Raw genomic sequence first — 15,637 nt, 5'->3', positions numbered from 1 at the left:
AACTCAGGACAAAATTAAGCAAGTGGCATGCTTGCCTGCCCTGCCCTGCCCTGCCTTGCCTCCTCCCACACCCTGGTCCTGCAGCCACAACTGCTAGCTCCACACTGAGAGCCCCCACCAGAGGGAACAACTGGGCAATGCACACCTTTTATTGCAATCTGCTAATAAATGATTTCTCATTCAGATTCCAGCTGCAGTTTTGCTCTTGCACAGGCTGTCGGTTGGGTGGAGCAGCTGCAAACCTTAGGAACAGCTAAGACTCTTGAACAATTTCAGTAGTTTTCTTGGAGTAATATTGGATTAATTTAACCTTTGAAAACAATAACTTCTGATACAAGACCTTGTCTCTCTAGACTGATCTGGCAGGTTCAACCATAGCTTACATAAGCTGGAACATCAAGGCTTGTTTCGAAGAGAGAGGGAATATGAGCCAAGATGCAAATATGGGCCCCTATTTTCCTCTGAAAAATATTAATAGCTTTTCATTTTCCTCTTAGGCAGTGTTAAGCCACTCCTCTTAATGAGCAAAGGATCCTGTATTTTTTGTAGATATTCAAGGAAATTACCATGGCATTATTGTTCCATAAGTCACTTTCAAAATATTATAGATAGCACACTGAGATGGAAAGAGTGTGTGACCAGAGTGCACAGCCTAAAAACCAACTGAGATTAAATGCAAGGCCACCAGGCACAATGTCCAAAACAGATAAATCAGGGTGACTGCATAGCTGTATTCTTGTTTTTCCATTGTACTAACTCATAGAGAGCACAAAATAAGCCTGTGTAGCAAAGACATGAAAAAAGGCACACTGGAAGAAATATTTATGTTGTATTAGCATATTCTCTGCTCTAAATGAGTTTGGACTAATTACTTATTAGACCACAGTGGGATAAGCAGGAGAGATAAGCTCCTAATATCACATTAGGAAAAATTAATTAAACAGAATAAACATAATTTATTTGATTCTGCTATTTCCTATTTCAATTGCTTTACTTAGCAATCTCAGTAATGTTCTTTAACAAATTCTTTATTTATTTTTTTAAATAGAAAAAAGATAGACAAATGAAAACAAGCTGGAAAGAGATGAATTTTATTCATCACGGTACCTCATTTTCCTTGGCAGACTAACAACTGCACTGTCTGCACAGATTTCTGCTACTTGAGCTAATAGAGTGCCACTACCAGCCATGGGTTGTCATCCTCTGAGTAAAGCACTCCCAGAAGAAGATTGCTGATGGTCCCTGGTGAGAAACACAAACTGAGGTTTTGCTTGTTGGCTGGGGTGACAGGTAATCAGATGGATTCCAGATATAAGGTAACCCACTGTGTCTCCTCCAGCCTCTTGCCATCCTTGTCCTTTGCTTTCCCCACTTCATCCCAGGACCCCACATTCTCCTACAGGAAGTCACAGTAGATCCCAGCTCCTGATCTCCCAATCCGGTTAGCTGTTTGCTCATTCCCCAGTATGACACTCTTTGCTTCTAATCTACCTGGCTGGACCACCCTACCTCCCCAATTCCTCCTCCTGACCCCATTCCTCATCTAGCACAGCTTTGGGATCCAGTATATCTGCCTGAGAATTTCTTCACAGTGCATTTGAATAACTGTCTTCTGTACTCTTGATTTGGACATCTAGGATGCTGGGACCAGAGCAGGGCAGACCCCTGCTTTCCTTTTGGTTGCCTAGACCCCTTACAGCTTATGGTAGCAGATGCCCATCCATAGCAAATGAGACCTTTTAGGAAAGTCTGCTGTTGAAACCAAAGTCATCTTTATTAAACATGCACCATGAGTTTTCACATACTTATTTAATGAGGATAAAACCAACATATCATTGACACAAAAGCTGTCTTCTATCAGATTTTAAGTCCTTGCACCAAATTTGCAAGATTTATCTTTTGTCACAGAAGACACCAGAATTTTTAACTGCAGCACATTTTCCCTACAGCCTGACAGACACGTCAGACGTGTCTGAGTTGTTTTACGCTAGTTTCCCTTGGGAATGTGTGTCAAGTAAAAAGTCCTGAACTATTCAATTTCTTATTGTTTAGACAAGACAACAACATTAATAAATTTAATCTCAGAAAAAGCATTCTCATATCTTTAGTGGCCACTATGCAGACTTTCATTCCTTAGAGAAGATAAGGCATGTCCTTGCAAACAAGAAAAATTAGATCCTGATGTGCCAAGGCCTATGCTCTAAGTAGTTCAAGGTGATCAGCGTACAGTTCAGATTGTTACATAAAACAATTTGCAAAGATCAGTAAAAATTAAACACAAAATGACAGCTTTTTCAAGAAAACAAGACCCAGTGATAAGCCCCAAGGACTATACTGAAATCATGTGCAGTAAAGATGAAAAATGTGAGACTAGACTTAGTGGGACTGTGGCAGAGTAGTAGAGAGAAGACTCTTGGTCAAGTGTGAGAAGTATGACACTGATTATGTGGATTATTATACTTAGATTCATTGCTAATACAGTATCTAAATATTGCCAATGCAGTGTATAATACGATCAGATCTAAAGGGTTATAACATAACCAGGTTCAACTGGAAACGTGCAGGTTTAGAGCCTTTGGCCTTGCAGAAAGCACAATTACAAAGCAGCAAAACACCTATGGAGCTACTTTAGGATTTTATCTCTGTATATGGCTGGATCTTAGTGCTTTTACTCAACCATCCAAAAGTGAGTGTTCCCATTTTAGGGCTGGATGTACGCTCCAGGCATCCCTGCTAGGGTGGGATTCATCTGGAAGCTGTCTGCAACCTTGGGAGATCAACTGGCCTAGTCCACAGCTGCATTTTATACCCTTTCACAGGCCAATGTGTACCAAAGTCAATGACAATCATCACAGCTCCCCCATCCCTGGAATGCATTAATTATGTGAGCATCCAGACAGTTCCTCCTGCAATTCTGACCTGGTCTTCTTATCTTAGGACGAATCACATTACCTATCAGAGACTGCAAGGGAGAGGGGGGGTGTGAGGGCAGGATGTGCTTCGAGACCCAACTATCTTTCTTTGCTGTCGCAGGGACAGAATAGATATACTGTAGAGTAAGCCTCACCAATCAGCTAAATCGTGAGTGGATGGGCTATTCTTCCTCTCTGGTGCTCCCAATCTTGTGCTGCAAGGATGCTTAATTTGACCCAAACTGAAGAAAGATAGGTAGGCAGCAGAAGCGCAGCAGCTTGGTTTGTGTTTTTCCTTCCCGCCCTCGTTCTTTCCTTTTTCATTTGTGTTTTCCTTTGCTTTCTGTTTAAGAAAAACTTTCTTGAGATATTCTTGAGATGTCCTTTGGAGAACTACCAAGACACTGTTAATAAACAGCTTCCAAAAAGCTGTGTTAGAGACAGCAGGATGTTCTTGCAGTTTCCATGTGTCTGTGTGACCAACAGACAATATGCTGTCCTGGAATTCTTCTAGCAGTGAATTTGCTGTTCAGCGCCAGTACCACAGAGAGAGGCTTAGTTTCCTTTCCCTGCAGCTCTGGTGCCCATACTGCCTGCCTCTCCAGGGAATGACTGGACTCCAACAACAGGTCTGGCAGAAGTTCCAGCCCATGTCAGTGAACTGAATAACTCTCTCTTCTGAAATAAAAAATCCAATACTTTTTGTTTCTTACTGTGTCTTTAAGCCTGTTAAGCAATGGTATTTTCCTCACATAGACTTTTAACAGGAAACCAAAATTGGATTTTTTTTAAAAAATGAAAGCCTTACTTTTCTTAATTCTGAATATTTTTATTCTTTTTCCCCCCCTTATTTTTTTCTGTCTTTAATAAAGGGTTTAAAAGATTTGGTGTGGCTTATGTTGCCACAGGAATAAACAAGCATTTGAAATCTCAAACTCTATCCAAAACTTGTTTAGCAATATAGTTCTGTTACAGTGACACAACACCTTTAATTCATTTGACCCTCTGAATCTGTTTATTCTACTGAAATTTGACTCAGCAAAGTTAAATCCCCTTATATCATTCTGCAAGACAACTCATTTTATGTTTGGATACAAACAGCCAAAGCTGCACAATCAACTCGCCCCCAACATGCCAGTTTGCACTAGTGTGGCTGAATGGAAAAAGAAATTGTGGTGGCTTTATAGAAATGTACCTAATTTCTACGGGATGCTCAGTGAATATCAGAACAATAGATGGTGTATTAACTACTATGTCTGCTCTTTTTCCTTGGCATAGGTAATATTTTTATGTAAGGGGATGGCAGCCTACTCTCATTATATTAAGCAAAATTCCTCAACGGATACCATGAAGTAATAATTTATTTTTTTTTAGCTTATTTTTACTTGGTCTTTAGGAAACTGTTCTGTAATAGCAAGCTCTGGAACAAAATCTAAAAACCAGGGCATTTTTTGTGTTTGAAATGTCTCTCCATATGATTGCAAATAATAAAATTATGGAAATATCTTATTCTCCAGTTACTCTATATCATCCAATCAGCATGATTTACTCTTCCCTCTTGCTATATACTTTTGTGTGCAGATTTTATTGTGTCTCTGTTTTGGTTTTAATATTTATATGTATTTATTAACAAGCAAAACAGAGAGCAACCAGTTTTTTAAGGATGTACTGGAGTGAACCACTACAGGCAAGTTATATTTATTTCCATGTTCAGGATATGGAAGACTAGCAAGGGATACCTCTTTGCACCTAAATATTTTAAGTCCATTGGAAAAGAATTACAGGTTGGTCAAATAAGGTTTTTCTTATCTTTTTTTTTTTTTCCTTTCACCCTCATTTTGTGTTAAGCATTAGAATCTGTTAAAAACAGCCCATTACCTTAAGCCTTAAAGCAGTTCTTTCCCTGTTGCAGAGAAATCTGCTTGAAATGTGTTCTGCCTTTATGATCTCCACGCTCTAGCCTGGCCAAACAGATGGAGTGTTTCTACCTGGGCTGTCACTTTGTTTTCCTCTTCTCCCCATTGAGCTAAACCTTGCTCCCTATGCAACCTGAGGGGAAGGACTTTTAACACAACATGAAACAAGATCCTTGGCTGAGCAGGTTACAGAGGGAGCCCAAAAGCTCTCGGTACTCTTAGTTTCAATACACCAGCTCTCATGGAACCCAAAGTGTAGTTGCACATCTGCCTTGTTTCCTTCCACTACCTGATTACAGCTTTTCCAGCCTCTGCCAAGATGGTGATGGCCACAGGACTGCAGCCTGAAGAGGGAAGGACTGAAATCCTTCTTTCACCAAGACCAACACGTACATGAGAGGCAATCACCGGTTGCTTGTAAGTCTGAATCACTCAAATTTCAGTAGCTTGATATATCATTAACACAGTTTCTCTTTTTTCCTCTACCTTACTGATGTGGAAGAGACCCTTCTCTTTTATTAGAAACACTGGTTTTCTTCAAATCCCTCTATTGCCTCTAAAAGTCCTTAGGCATTTTTCTTAATATAACCCTGTGCCTCAGCTATGGCACATCATAGGCAATCAAATAAGAAGAGTGTGGTATATCTGACATGACTCCTGCACGGCTCTGATCTGACACAAGCCCATGATGCTGTTGGGATGTGACTGCTATATGGCAGTCAGCACAGATTTCCCACCTAGCAGAACACTGGTGGAAAATCTTAAAGGCTGCAACAGGAATGCAGCAACATTGGGAAGAAGGCAGTCCAGTGTGGCAAAATGTGAGTAAAGGAATGAAAAGACTGAAATGGAATATTAACAGTAAATTATTGGAAGGTGAAGGCTCCTACTGTCTGCAGGTTCTGTAAACGCAGATACTGATAACTGATGATTTTTTTTCTTTTTTTGATAGAAAAGAATGCATGTAAGAAAAATTAGATAGGAAAATGAAAGAAAAAACATTAACAAATGCAGACAAAACTGTCAACAGTGTTGGCCTGGCATTATTCCAGTGCCAAGAGCAGGAATCATTACCTTGAGCTATTTAGCATTCATATCAGGGAAAACTGTAGAAAATTACAAAATAGAAAAATTCTGCACTGGCTTATTGGATAACTATAAATAATTTAAAGCAACTTCTGTCTTATCTTTTACAAATCAGTGGACAACTGACTGCGCTGTTATGCAGAAAATTGTGGCATTTTTTAAGCTAACGTACATTTTTTGACAACTCCTATTTTCTGACTATGCTGTTATGCAGTTTTATCATAGCTATCTCCTTTTATCAGAAAACAGTGGGGTTTTTTAGGTTAATGTACATTTTTGACCACTCCTATTTTGGTTGTTAAATTTTCTCAAGGGAAAAGTTGTGTTCACTGCTTGATACTGGTACTATTCTGGTCTGGCTTTACGTTAATTCTCAGTTTGTCACTCACCTGTGATTAATCAAACAGAAATTTAGAAATAAAATTATGTATTTTGTAAAGGGGAACTAAGCTTTCAGTAACTGTGAAACTATGATTAGGAACACTAGGACAGACTGTCAGGAATTCCAGCTTGGTCTAGTTCTAGAACTTTGGTAGAGTTATGCTGAGCCATATTTGCCAGTAATCTGAATTTTAAGTATCCTTGCTATGTTTTCCATAATACAGTTAAATCTCTGTAGGAGTAATAACTTGGGAAAACTTTGTTTTGGTCAATATCTGAAATGAAAATTATGTGTGTTGAAGGTGAGAGCAAAATACACCAAGTTATTATTTGAGACCAAGAAAAAAATTGCTACATTCTCATTATTTTAATCTTTTACTGGACAACAATAATGGCAAATTAGAAATTACTTCCGAGTTCCAACTTCATTTTAATATTTAGGATATCTGCCTGCTGCTTATTTTGTGTGACATCTGATTACAACAGTATGTGAGATATCTCAGTCTTTGAGGTCCCTCACAACAGGCCCATGGGACAAGAAAATGCAATTTCTGTGCAAACGCAAACAGAGCTACATATTCGCTATTTTTCCCAGGGAAGTATGTGATATATATATATATATATATATATATATACACACACACACACACAGAGAGAGAGAAAGATGAATATTAAAGTCAATCCAGCTGTCTTTAATTCCAGAGTGTGTCTCTCATGCATGAACCACAACCTTTGATCCTAGCTGAAATGTTGAATGATGCCTTCAAAAAATATATTAAAATTCATTATACTGTAGATTACTAAAATATTCCCTTGGAATATGACTTTTTTAATAGAAGCACAAGAAATAAATTAGATATTAATTACATATTGCCCTCAGTTCTACAGAGTCATGAAGAAAACAAATTTGGAGTGCTGCATAGCACAACTTCATAATGCTGCAGTTAGATTTTCCCTTGTATTTACAGACTGGTTTATTTTAAAATCTATTCAAGCATTGGAAAATCATAAATATGCAGCTCCACAGATCTGGAGATCAGGTTTCTGTGACTGTAATACATGGCTTCTTTTGACAAAGCTCTCCAATTAAAGGTCAAACTCTACTTGCTTTACATTTGATTTAGGATGGAAATACATGTGTGAGTGAAGGAGTGTGTTTTGTCACAGTATTTTATGGCTGCACAGTGCTCACACTGCTCCAAACATAAGCAAAAATATGTACTGAGGTTCTAATCTAAGAGGGGCAGAATATGACAGTGTTTGGTTGAAACATTTCTAAAAGGTGTAACAGCACATTAAAGGTTTCATAGGAAATACAACTAAAATATGCCTGATATACATCTGTTTTTCTCTCCTTACCAGAAATTCCAAAGGTTCATACCAACACAGTTGAAGCCTCATTTTCACTCCTCTATTAATATTACAAATTTTAAATAAAAAAAGTCAACAGATACAACAGTTGGTATCAGTCTTAAGCCCTTCAATTTTGCCAGTGTACCAGCATGCAGTATTTTTGATTATGTAAATCTCAAGTTCTACTGATTGCTATACCAGTGTAAAGGAGCAGGATGTAAAAGTTTTAGCATGTACACTTTCCTCTCAAATCTGTCAGAGGGACACAGAGAATGGACTGCCCTAGTCATGTAACATCCTAAATCAATAGACATCTATTGATCTATGGGAACCACAGGCCTCTGATCTTACAGCTAATCCTTCTTTAGCCCACTGTATTGAAGGAGTTGGTTGTGATACTTCAGGGTCTCTCCAGAAATGGCCACTTGGTTGAGATATTTTGAGAGAGAGAGATGGCATGGAACCAACAACCACAGGTGTGCATCTCAGCTTCTAGTAATTAGAATAATATTTTTCACCTTATGTACTCTTTTTTAGACTGTAAAATAATGTTTTTGATCATAGATGCAATTAAGAATCACCTCTTTATTTTAAATCAAGAGGAGAGTATGATTGAGAAGTTGAGAAGTGAGCATCATCTTATCATCAATGCTCTATAACTTTGTTGTGATGGAACAGTAGAGTTGCCACTGGCATAGTCATTGACTTTTAAAGATTTTCTTTCCAGCAGTCAACCAAAGAACGATAACCTCCTGCTCCATCAAAAAAGCTGGAACACATAGCAGTGCTATGTTCAGGCCATGACTGAACATTTGAGCAGATAAAGTGGCACCATGTCATCACTGGCACGCTGCCAAAAGAGTTGTATGTCGTATCATAAGCCCAGGAAAGAATTTCTGTACAGCTGGAAATTGCATGTGGAAAAGCAAAGGCAAAGTGAACTTTGCCTGTCTCCCACCCTCCTCCACCAGATACTAACCAAACAAAAGGAATTTGAAAGGAAATGCTCTTAGATCTTCAGTATTTGCCTAGATCCATCAATGTCTTGAGGTAACCGAGAGTGAAGTGTGTGAGATTTAGATATTATCTCTCCAAAGTTCCTATATATGCAATCTATTCCCTTTAATTTCATTATGATCTAATACCCTAAGAATTAATACCATGAATAGTTTCATTGTCATATAATCTCCTAAGAATTAATACCAAAAATAGTGATGGCAGAAAGAAAAAATTGGAGAGAAGCTTGGAATATCTCATCCCTTAAGGCTTGGGGCTTAAATGAGTCATATTGCCATGCCTCCTATGGCAAAGAAGGCTTTCATAGCTGAGAGGCAAGGCAAGAGCCTTGAAATTTATGTGCAGCAGTCTTGATGTCTGTCCAGACATAGATAGATGGAGGGCTTGGAAGGTGTTATTCCAAATAACACAGTCTTATGTCTATCCACTGTGGTTTTACACGGGGTTGTGACTTGTTTATCCTCTATTTTGTTGTCCCACCCTCTATTCAGGGCTGTTCAGAGAAGTTGCATAATAAAACATAAGAATTGGTTTGGCTCCAGCTGGTCCTGGTGCCTGTTTTCTACTGTGGGGCTAATTTAGTTGTGGGGACAACATTTGGGACGCAACAAGAGAGAAACTCGAAATAGCTCAGAGACTTTTGAAGAGGCAAACATTTTATTTACTAACAAGTTGCTACTGCAAATAAAAATTTTAGTACCTATGATAAGAATAATTTTATCTTTTTGCCAGGAAATTTGTAGCGTGCTCCTTTGGCTCAAATAGATAGACTTTGTGTTTTGTAATAAGCTTTGCTTCATTGAAAACCAACTCTGTAAAAGCAGCAATATATAAAAGCAAACAAACCCTTCTTATTTTCCCTGTATGTATAGTCAGAATCCTATCTTCAAACGACCTTAAAGAGAGTTTTCGATGCTACTTTTTTATTCTTGTTAGTTCAGCATAGCCAACAGTAAAGGCCTTGTTGACATTAAGCAAATATGCAATGATGCAGCAAAATTAATTTAGCCACACTGATGCAAATCCCTCACACAGATGTAAAGCCTGTGTGCAAAGTAGGGCATTTCTGAACGTACACAATATTTGAAATTAAGTGAGAGATTCTATTCTTCCCAACTGATTCCTTAATGTGATTCACATAGATACCCCTGAAACCCTGCAGCTGAAAGAAAGGGACTTTCTGGTCAAAACTAAGGGTACATTAGGAGTACTGTTGATTGGGAAGGAATATCATGACCTTTAAATTGCAAGTTGCAGTAGCTTAACAGATAGAATAACACTTTAGAAAACACCCTTTACATTAAACTGAGTATATTTGACCTAAAAATCACTAGGAAAAAATATGTCATTGCATTGCATAACTCCATTCTATGGTTACTTTTCAGAACAGAAGTGAAAAAGAATGCACTTTTGGTCCTGGACTGTTCTTTGTAATTTAATGTGATCTGCTGTCAACAAGAGGCAAAATAAACCTCTGACACTCGGTAAGAATAAGAACAGAACAAAACGTACCTTACTGTGGGTATTCAGTCAAAGATCTATGGGCAAAAAATGGCACAGTTTGTGAAGGCGTAACTGAAAAACAGGTGGGGTCAGCAAGGGAGGTGTCTAGTAGGAATACTGGTAATGAGGTAATGACCATAATGACCATCTTCCTTTGCAATCTGAAGAGGTTTGGGGAATTTTATTCTTAAATTAAAAATGCTTCAGAAAACTGTGAAGTTGAAGTAAAAGTTCTGGTAATTCAGTAAATCTTTTTTACATATTTTTTGGACAAAAAAATTCTAAGTACTTCATGTTGCAGTATAGCCTTTATTTACTATAGTAATAAATGAAAGATCAAAATCCAAACAAATTATTCATATTGAAAGCATAGTTTTTAATCCAATCAGACTATGTCCCAAAAATTTTCATTACAAAATATTTTAAAATTGGAGAAACTTTTTCCTAATCTGAATGGAAGCACATTCTGAAACCTGGGAATCTTTTGTTAAAATCAAACTTTGATTCTCCTTGCAGCTAAAGTTTCACACTAGAGAAGTGAAAAGATATCACCCGGGACTTCCTGTCCATGTACATTCACCTACTACCATTGCTACTGATGCTGTAAGTGACTGTTAAAGCAACATTTTTTTCCTCTTCCATTCTCCCTCAAAAAGAAGTTTAAGAAGTCCCTCTTCTGGAATGAAGTCAGGGCAGAGCCTCATTCTAGTGGGCTGCAGTTTCCCGGTGGATCCGGGTGACTTGAGAAACGCTGTTCTGTACATACATTAAGAGGAGTTTGCAGTGCTTCATTTTGTTCTACCAACAGCATTGATGCTAACAAGAACCCAAGTAGGAAACCCTCATAACATAAAGAGACAGGGGCGAGGGAAGTGATTTAGGCAGGTAGGGAGCTAAGCAATCAGTTATTACTGAATTTCTAACTGTAGGCAACACAACTATACCCCCTACCTTATAGTTCCTGAGATTACTGAGCTTCATCAACAGAAGCTGTGGTCCCCACTGGATAATTCCCGAGTTCCTTGAAATGAGTCTAATACCCAATGAGGTTACTTGTGCTGCTGCAGAAAGATATTTCTGACCTTTTACATGTCAGAAAAGAAACTGGATGTGACAGATTTGGAGCTGCCCTGTGATAATTTAGGAATATGGTCTGTTGGCCTGATTATTTGGTTGAATGTCTGGGTTTAACTCATCAGGGGTTAGCTTGCAACTGCACTCTTAAATTATCAGGGCTGGGCTGGGCTGTACTTGCTACACTGGGATGCCCCACTTCCACTGTGTTTGCACAGCCAGTGAGCACAGGGAATTGGAAGGGGCATGAGATTTAATTTTGAACCACAGCATCTCTGCATGGGCAGCCCTAGCATCCTACTCATCCCTAAAAAATACATTTTGGAAGAAAATGGGTTTGTGAATACCACAGTCATTTTCAGCAGTTATCAAACACTGGGCATTCAGAACCGGCATGTTTGGAACGTCCTGCCCAAGCCCAGAGAAACCATACCCTGACCTCATCAAACCTGTGCAGAAGACCTATTGTACCTTATCTCTCACTTTGTGTTCCCTGGATCCTTGCATTCTGTAAACCCGAATTCCCCCAAGATAAGATGGGTTTTCCCCTATGATGTAAGTGCTAAGACCCAAAAGTTTGTAATTTAGGATTTCCCCTTTACCTCATCCCTGTAAAGTCCCTAATTGTAATAGTTCTGCCCCCCTGATGAATATGCAAGCCCCCTGTTGAATATGTAGACCCTAAGCCCTTTAAATATGAATTTGTAAGTCCAATAAAGCATTCCAGTTTCTGCCCCCATAACTGGGATCGTGATAGCTTTATTGACCTCCACATGAGACCAATGGGAAACTGTGCAGAGGTGATGTGATTCCATAGTTTACAGTGGAGACATGTTGGGTGGAGAACTGGAAATATTACATGGCAGCTGGCCCACTCCAGGGTGCTAGACCCAGCCTCATCTGTGGTGAGCTTCCAGCTGAGGCCAGGCTGGTCAAGTGAATCTCTTTTCAATTGTGAAAGAAGAGTACCAGCGGTTATTTGCCAGATGCTTAAGAAATATTTTAGTTGGGTAAAGAGTACATATATAAGGACAGAAAAAAGGTCTCTAAGAAACCATTCCTCAATTTGGAAGAAGAGTTTTTTTGTGTGTTTGTCTGTATATGTTGCGTGAGTGAAGTACAAAAACCAGAAAGTTGAAAATCCTAAGAAAATTACCCAAATCGGGTTTCTCTCACTCTCTCCTGAGTGAGAGGACAAGTAAATAGTTTACTATAGCTTTATGGATTCTTGATTGTGGAGTTCCAAAACACAGCCTACAGGCCTGAGCCATATTCTAGATTAATTCCTAATTTATTCAGCAAAGCTAGGGAAGCACTATGTTCATTTACTGCTTATTCCAGGGGTTTTGGCATGTAAAGTTCTCCTTCACTGTTGCTGGAAAGGCTAATATATTACATCTCCCTACCAGTGAATTCCTAATGCACTCATCTTTACTCCAGTGAACATCTTTCATATTTTATGGATTTCACTTAACAGGAAAAAAACCCATATATTAAGTTATCCATTTGTCAAAAGAAGCCAGACTAGTAAATACGGTATATTTTGGTACAGATCCTCCCAGTGATTGCTTTATGCTGCTGGTAGTAGAGTCTGGTCAAAAAGCTGCTACATCTACCTCTTGGATGACTGTAGTGGCAAAAGCATTTTTTAATGATACACATGGAGTGCTCAATCTCCTCGCCACTTCCTTCACTGTTGCAACATAAAGGTTAAACTGAGCTGTCCAGATCAAACTGCAAAGCCCCATGGCTTTATTTTGGTCTAAAAAAAAAACTTTGGAAAGAGACTATTTAGCGTCACATTGCTGTTCTAGGAGGAGGAAACACTCATGCTGATGTTTAGAGGTAATTTGGGAAGGGTTGCATTCTGTAGGGGCTGAATGACTGACTGCTACAAAATCTAGAAATACAGGGAGTAGACAAACTGAACCAGGGACAAAAGTAAGAAATCAAACCTAAGAAGTAAATTCTAAGTGCAAGGACTCCTACTACAAGCTCTCCATTGAGAAGTTCTGCTGTGAAGTCGGCAGCCATTTCTTTCTGCAGCTGAAGTTTCTGAACGATAACTTTTTGTGGAGTATGTTGCAGGAATCTAGATTACAAGTGGCAAAGATCTAGACTGCAATCACAAAGTCTGTATCTAAACAGAAGGCAGAATATTCTGGAATTTGCTTTAATTGGGATGTCCAGAAGAAGCAGAGGGTGTACTAAAACTCATAAATTGTAAACAGAAACTGCTACTTGTGAGCGGCATAGGAAGCTTTGAAGTTCTTCTGTGAGCATGGAAGAGGGAAGCAAGCTCAGCTTCTGGATGTTCCCTGCATCTAGCCACCTTGATTTCCATGCTTTCTAAGCTGACTATCAGCTTGTCACCATCCTCATTCTTTCTTCATTGGTTTGACTCATCCCAGTGAAACACTGGAGAACCCAACAAGTCATCTTTTGTCAGAAACTAAACAAAATCATCAGCTGTTTCCAGACTTTAGAGAGTACAGCTCCATGGCAGGTTTGTCTACATGACCTTTTACAAGCAGTCCCAAGTCAGCTCTGCCCAGGGTCCCTGATGGCCAGACAGGGTGTAGCTGTGGCCTAAAAGCAGTGCACCCCCTTGAGTGCAGCTCACCATGTGAGTGCAACGTGGTGAAGGGTGCAGCTTTTTTCAGTGTCGTCTAAACAGTGCAGTTGCATTTAAAAGGTTTTTCCCTCACTCCCTTGTCTTCATGTACTAACAGCTGGTTATCTCAGGGTGGTTATTTCTGTTCCTCCATACCCTTTTTGCTCCTGTCCTGAGTACTCCTAATATATGCCACCACTAACAGGAAGGCTCTACATTCAAATTCAAATTATGCAAGTTCAAACATTTATTTTAAATCAGATGCTGTTCAGATACTATGCGACTACAGATTTTACAGCGCAGTTTGAGTGAGCTTTGCAAACATCCCAAGCAAACAAACTTTTCAGGAAACATAATCCTATTATTTTATTAATCTTTAGGATACTGGCTCACCAGGATCATCATTTGCAACAGAGCATGTTTGGCTCCTTCTCAGGTGATCTTTGTATTGCTATTTTCCTGTGTTGACACCTATTGGAGAAACGGTTTATACTAGTTTCAGAAACCATCTCATTTGATGATCTTATGACTTGCTATTATCCTTCACAAATGTGTTACTTACTGTATTTCCGCAGTTTCCATCTATTAAAACTAATCAAACATGCTTCATTTATTGCCTGTTTCCCCACATACCCTTTCTAATGGTGTTTTTGACACTTTTTTGCCTTAGAGAACCTGTAGTATCCTCCTTAGCTTTAATTCTGGAACCTGTTCCATGATTCACACTTGCATGTTCTCAGCATGTTAGCTCCTGTCACAAGGAATTGTTAGTACATGATCATAAGGTGTTGGATATCCCAACCAGTGCGTGTGGGATCAGAGAAGAGAGGACAACAGGGTGTTATCCTACCACTTGGTGAATCTTAGCAAAGGGAGAGAGGCAGCTGGGCTGAGAGGAAGAAGGTGTGCTTCAGGAGACTCCTTCTGGTGGCGTTTTTTCCCTAAGTGTAGGCAGATCAAGGGTTGAGAATGCATGGCATGTCTCTTCCATTAATATTCTTAAGCAGGGAATGACATTTATCTCTTTGCAATTCCTCATTGTAAAGCTAAATCTGCTTCCCTACCCCAAAACAACCTGTAGTATTGTTCTCCTGTTATCATGATAAATTATGGATGTGAGACATGCTGAATCATGACAATGCTCCTTGTGCTGAAGAAATTCCTCTTTTTTCATGAACAGCTTTTTTATAGTCCTATTTATTGTGGGACCAATGTTAAAGTCCTGGTGGGGTTGCAAGGAAGCAGGAAGTGCACTAGCTGCTCTGGGATTGTAAGCACAGACATCTTGAATATTCTGAGGAGTTTGTATCAGTTTATGATTGACCAGCAACCAAAGTGTAAGCAGTGCTTTGTGTCTGCATGCATACTTCATAAATCACAGAATCTGTTTGGTTTGGAAGGGATGTTAAAGATTGTCTGCTTCCACCCGGCTCTGCCATGAGCAGGGACACCTTCCAATAAACCAGGTTGCTCAAAGCCCCATCCAACCCGGCTTTGAACGCTTCCAGGGATGGGGCATCCACAACTTCTCTGGGCATCTGTTCCAGTGCTTCACCATCCTTTGATTCAATAAAATGTTGTGTCCAAGCCAGAACTGTACTTCTCCATTGTACCTTTTTAATTGTACCGATCACCAATTAGCTTCAGTCAGGTAACCTGGCTGCATGTGGTGGTATAGCTGTGATCCCCCAAACCGAACACAGGCCAATGTGGAGAAGGGTGACCTCTTTAACGCCCTGCCCAGGGGACAAATGCCTATCACAGAATGGGAGAGGTTGGAA

The 15,637-nt window shown here is 39.4% G+C and overlaps 1 long non-coding RNA gene across 5 annotated transcripts in view; it reads left to right on the top strand.

Annotated features, from left to right (window-relative positions):
* LOC108492392 overlaps nt 1–15,376 on the top strand; it is a 111,944-nt gene extending 96,568 nt beyond the window's left edge. For 3 of the 5 annotated variants that reach the window (XR_001873092.1, XR_001873093.1, XR_001873091.1), the window contains 4 exons: nt 1,125–5,245; nt 10,051–10,149; nt 10,685–10,771; nt 14,237–15,376. This is a non-coding gene — a long non-coding RNA (uncharacterized LOC108492392). The remainder of the gene's footprint in view (nt 1–1,124; nt 5,246–10,050; nt 10,150–10,684; nt 10,772–14,236) is intronic. The other 2 variants (XR_001873095.1, XR_001873094.1) reach the window with 2 other exon arrangements.
* The last annotated feature ends 261 nt before the right edge of the window (nt 15,377–15,637 follow it).

This window comes from Lepidothrix coronata, unplaced genomic scaffold (genome assembly GCF_001604755.1).
Source record: "Lepidothrix coronata isolate B3197 unplaced genomic scaffold, Lepidothrix_coronata-1.0 Scaffold10, whole genome shotgun sequence".
Lineage (NCBI taxonomy): Eukaryota > Metazoa > Chordata > Aves > Passeriformes > Pipridae > Lepidothrix > Lepidothrix coronata.
Note: the sequence above shows the minus strand (reverse complement) of the source record. Positions and strands in the feature narration are given on the sequence as shown.